The 5139-nt window shown below is 43.5% G+C and overlaps 2 long non-coding RNA genes across 2 annotated transcripts in view; one reads left to right on the forward strand and one right to left on the reverse strand.

The window, feature by feature from the left end:
- Nucleotides 1-1422, forward strand: part of LOC109514492 (uncharacterized) — an 8994-nt gene extending 7572 nt beyond the window's left edge. Inside the window, exons 2-3 of the long non-coding RNA XR_002167995.1 lie at nucleotides 108-110; nucleotides 1412-1422. This is a non-coding gene — a long non-coding RNA (uncharacterized LOC109514492). The remainder of the gene's footprint in view (nucleotides 1-107; nucleotides 111-1411) is intronic.
- LOC109514490 (uncharacterized) overlaps nucleotides 1-5139 on the reverse strand; it is a 21963-nt gene that overhangs the window by 9498 nt on the left and 7326 nt on the right. The gene's annotated exons all lie outside the window — the stretch shown is intronic.

The raw sequence follows: 5139 nt of genomic DNA on the forward strand, positions 1-5139 counted from the left end.
ATTGTCCAAGAGCTTCTGTAACTTCGTCGAACTTGGAACCAATTTTAACCTTTACAGTGACTTTTCTGTCAAGCCAGTCCAATCGGAATTTATTCTTGACATTTGAGTCAGTTTTTAGGATTGAAGACTCCTGATCTTTCGTCAAAATTTTCATAATTCCGCTCAAAACGATCCCAGAACAATGAATTTGCGAGACGAACAGGCCGCCATGAATCAGGTAAAGCAATATGTTACATGCAATTTGATTGGTCCAATCGCTTGTAGTTAACCAATCGCTGGGCCGTTTATAATCGAGCTAAGACTTCCGCAACAAATAATGCCTTCAGTGATCTGATTAGTTGAAGCTTTCATACACGTCCAATCGCAGGGCTGTTTACAAACGGAAAACGGAGAGACTGTTCCGGAGAGCTCGTGAAAACTCGACGATAAGGTACCTGACCGCCCCTAAAATTTTCTCAACGGATTTAGACGATTCACAAAAATGATCAATTTAAGAAATAAAACGGCGGATTTCCGCGGATCCGCGGAAAATTGCCATGTATGGTAGGGCCAGTCATCGCTCTCTTGCATTGGCGCAGTCCATCAGGAGCCCCGTCCAGTGCCACGCGGGCAACCGTAGCGCCAGATGTTCCACAGAGCTGCTGCCCATCACCTCTCGGCCCTTCCAAAGAGAGAATGCTGACGCCACCGCTCCTTTCTCTCTTCTTGTGGACGCACCTTTGGGCCGGGACCAGCTGGAAGCGGCTGCCAGAGCTTAATCTGAGCATCAGACTCTGCAGGAAGACAGACGGTATGATGATTTTACACACACACACATACAGTATATGATGCATGTGCGCTTGGGTTTTATTTTTGAGTAATAGTCACAGCTCTTTAATTTATCTCTTGAAATATAGACTGCACTGGGATCACTTTTTTGGGTGGTGGGGGTGGTCACTGCACTTCAAGTATTGGTACACTCTTGGTTTAGTGTTTTTTCTTTTTTTTCCTTTTCCTCACAGTTTTGCTCAATGTCACCAAAGAACCTTCCCCATTAACCCCATAGCCACTACAGGTTCAAAACCTTTCTTTCAATTATGATCTCTCATTCAAATTGACACAAGCTTCGACAGCAGGGGTGTCTGCAAGGAGGTTTGATCAGGATAATTTAAAAGTGAAAAAATGCATAAAAGGCACGGAATGAATATTTTTAATCAGGGGCAATTCATAGAATATCCGCTAGGGGGGCCCACTGTTTTGATCAGAGGAAAAGACAACATTGTTTTGATCAGAGAAGAAAACAGCAGCCTCAGTCTGTCACCGAGACACCCAACACAGCAGACGCTGTCAAGGACATGTGAATACTTTATTCTTTACACATATTATAGCACTCTCCTTTAGTTTGTAAGGTGTAGGCAGGGATTACATTTAGATTTTATATGCTCGTGTAAATGGTTTAAAAATTCCTTTCTTTGTAAATCTCGTTTAATCTTAAAGGTGCAATTACTTGTTAGAGTTTTGTGCCTTAGTACAGTCAGTGGGATCAGTTGCAATGCATATATGTGAATGATAAAAGTAAATTGCACATTTGTCGAAGGAAATCTTAAGTGCTTCATGAAATGTTTTGTAAAAGAAATGTTCATTAAATTTCAACATTTTCCTAGTGGTCTTGTCCTTCTTTCGACCAAAACAAAGGAAAGACATATTTTGGTTATTTATAGCAGAGTATGGTATAATTTTTAATGGTCCGGCCCACTTGACATCTACCGAGGCCGTATGTGGCGCCACAATGTGAAATGAGTTTGACACTCCTGCTCTACAGTAAATTGTTTTCTTCATATTCACCCCATGTTTGTTTTGCATATTTTAAAGGCCGTCCTTGTTTCTATTCACGCCGAACCCCAAGGACAGGATACCGGCAATCTGTTTGCCCCAATGATCTCATGTACTTCACGCCACCACTGTAAATATGAATCAAATTTCTTTGTCATTCTGTAAAAGAGAAAAATAGTTGCCGTTTTATTTTTGAAAGTATTGTACCTTGTTTGATTTATCCTCAATAAAATTGTCGCCAAAGAAAGGAGTCTTTGTGATATAATGAAACACTTTATAAAATATTTTCCGAACTGGAGCAGTGTGGAGACAGTTTGCTCATTTTCAATTGGAGTGAGAGTAGCCTTTGTCGCGTTGAGCTGGTCAGAATAAGCCGAGAAGGTCAACGGCAGGGAAGAAGATGTGTTTGAAGAAGTGATGGATCTTATGACTCCAAGCATCCAGTTCACGGTCTTGGGCCAGCGTATGTTGCCACTGACGCGCTAGTGTTGGAGAAAGTCAAAACATTTAGAAGGTGCACGGGAGAACCTTTTACATACTCGCTGGCGAAAATTTCAGGTGTATTGTGAATACACAAACCTGAAGAAGATCGAGACGGTCCTATCTTGGGATAAGGACCTGTCATCTGTTGAGCAAATGTCATCTGGCTTCTTACTGTGACTTCTTACGCTGTACAGTTCAATATAATTTTGACATGTCAGTGTTTCTTACAAGTAAAAACCTCTGACCTGCTGACACTTCACCTCGCCGCAGCCAAAAAGCACCTCAGAGAATTCCAGGAACGTAATCTGTAGTATCAGGAAAATCTGTACGTTTTAGTCCGTATAAGTCAACAATTCCACTGGACAAAGCGTATACCTCATGTTTCATGCAGGCGGACCAGTTGCTGGGATAGAGGGTTTCTGCGCAGATGATATCGATGACCCTCACGATGGTCAAATCGTTGTCGTAAAGATGGAGATCCTAGCGTGGAACAAAAGTAATGTTACTTTCGTGCGCATTCAAATGCTTTATAAAATACGGGCCCGATGTGCTTGTGGCATGAACAGCGTTACCTGATACAGCCACTGGGTGCTGTGTTGACCCTGCGGCTGGCCCGGTATACCTTCCAGCATTTGACGAGGAAGTCCACAGCCACAATTGTGCACTCTGGGGGCTTACAAAGGAAACCTTTGGGGCACCCCGCAATGGGCACCGGGTCAATCTCAATTTAGGGACAGACAAGCGTGAAGATTCACAATAGTTTTATTCAAGAAACTCAAAATGGTTTAGCTCCTGTTTGTGATGAAAAATAACAGAATATTCCATCAATGTTTGATTTCTTCCTACCTCTTTACATTCTTGGCATGTGGAAATATATCATCGACCAATAGTATCGTGAAACACGCAGCCAGAAGGTGATTTGATGACCTGCAACAAAAGTAGTCCTCATCATTTCAGAAAATGACTCCTGGTACGTTTTGAGGTAGAGAGAACTTTTTTTCCCAATGTCATAAAGATTGTACATTTAAAACTTTGCAGCATTGTTTGTAAAAACTTTGCAAGGGGATGAGAATTGTGGAAGAAAAAACAATTCCCACAACAGAGCAAAAAATATGGCTCCGTCTGCTCGATTTGCTTACTCCATGTCATCGTGGTCGGCAATGATCACGAGGCAGCTGAGGAACTGACTGAGCATGATGGGAGTAAAAGGGGAGTGAACCTCCGCTGGGTCTGGGTTATCTGACACCAAAGGAGTTAATCAGCGACGCACGGATCAGTGATAAAGGTTCCTGCGCTGATTCAATTAAAATTGTACACTCGGTGTTCATCGTCCAATCCCTGACACATTTGCTGTTTGACTGTTGCCAAATACATCTCACCTCATATGAAAAGGTCAAGCTCCGCCAAGGAGACGCCGTGATGGTGGACGTAACAGTCGTTGAGCAGGCGCCACAGCTGCATGCGGGACAGCAGGAAGGCACCGCTGGGAATCTGAGGTTGGCCGAATCGCCTGTGGAAACGATAGATGGACCTCAGCTCCGTCTTGTGCCTCAGCAGAACAAACCTCACCTGTTTCAATGAACATGTGAGCAGCAGGCATGAAGAAGGACATGCATACAAGGGTTCCAAAGCAAATTAAGGTGGGAAATTATCCAATTTTACTTGATTGGTGTGCAAATCATTTATTGATGACAAATGGATCGTTATTTTTCCATCTATGCCAGTAAAGTGACGGGCATCTTCAACGTACGAGTACCACCAACGGTACTTGGGCTCCCTCTAGCGGTGAAGGAACCCAACACAGGCATCTTCAACGTGCGAGCACCACCAACGGTATGTGGGCTTCCGCTCGTGGTAAATGTGGTACAGTGAAACTCCATGGGCAAAAATACCCTCAAATGTGAAAAAATCTTCATGCATTAACACCATTCCCATTCCTGCCCCCCATATGACGAAAAACCTCCTGTTGCGTTATACGAAATCATTTTCTCTGCTCCTGCCTCGCGAAGACATTCACTACAATGAAGTACAATCCAACAGCGACCTCTACTGCTTCGTTCGGAAACGGCAACAGCAACCACCACACTCGTTTACATAGTGAACGGTGTTTATTTCGGTCACAGCTGCGAGTTTCCTGGACGCAACATCTTCATAGCTGCTCTGCCATTGGCTTACCGAGCATCATCCTGGCCTCCGATTGGCCAAGAGGGACCTCACTGTCTATGTGTGTAGATGCTTTAGCTAGATCCGTGGAATGCATCCGATTAGCTGCTCAGAGTAAGTTGCTTATGGCTCGACGGACATTCAAACAAACGAACGTTTCCTCGAATGCTTTACTTGTTATCATGCTAACTGGAGCGCTAATTAGAGAGAAGGCGAGTTCCATTGCGCTAACTACGGCCACCGAGGACTACGAAACTCCCGTGGCTGGCTTTAAAAGTTCATCAGCTGAGCAATGCTGTCTTGGGTGGAGATCGAGGCTAGGTCGAGTTAGAGACAGTGAGATAGTGGAAAGAAAAGCCACCGGGATACCAGGAAGTATCTGTTATTGTTAGATTCAGACGCAGCATGAACGTTGCATTGCTAAAATGGCGACAAAACGGACCTTTGGATGTCAAACAGCGAAGAAAAGAAGAGCTCTGACGCTGGAAGAGAGGGTAAACGTGATCAAAATGCAAGACGGAGGAAGGAAAATAAAAGACATTATCCAAGAAATTGATGTAAGTGAAAGTGAATCCTGATCGTAAATTTTGCAATTTCTTTCCCTTTTTTTCTTTCTACACTGACTATACGAAGTGTCAAATAAGTGTGTGCTCATACTTATGCACTATTGGAATAAAAATA

This window comes from Hippocampus comes, unplaced genomic scaffold (genome assembly GCF_001891065.2).
Source record: "Hippocampus comes isolate QL1 unplaced genomic scaffold, H_comes_QL1_v1.1 scaffold216, whole genome shotgun sequence".
NCBI classification, from domain to species: Eukaryota; Metazoa; Chordata; class Actinopteri; order Syngnathiformes; family Syngnathidae; genus Hippocampus; species Hippocampus comes.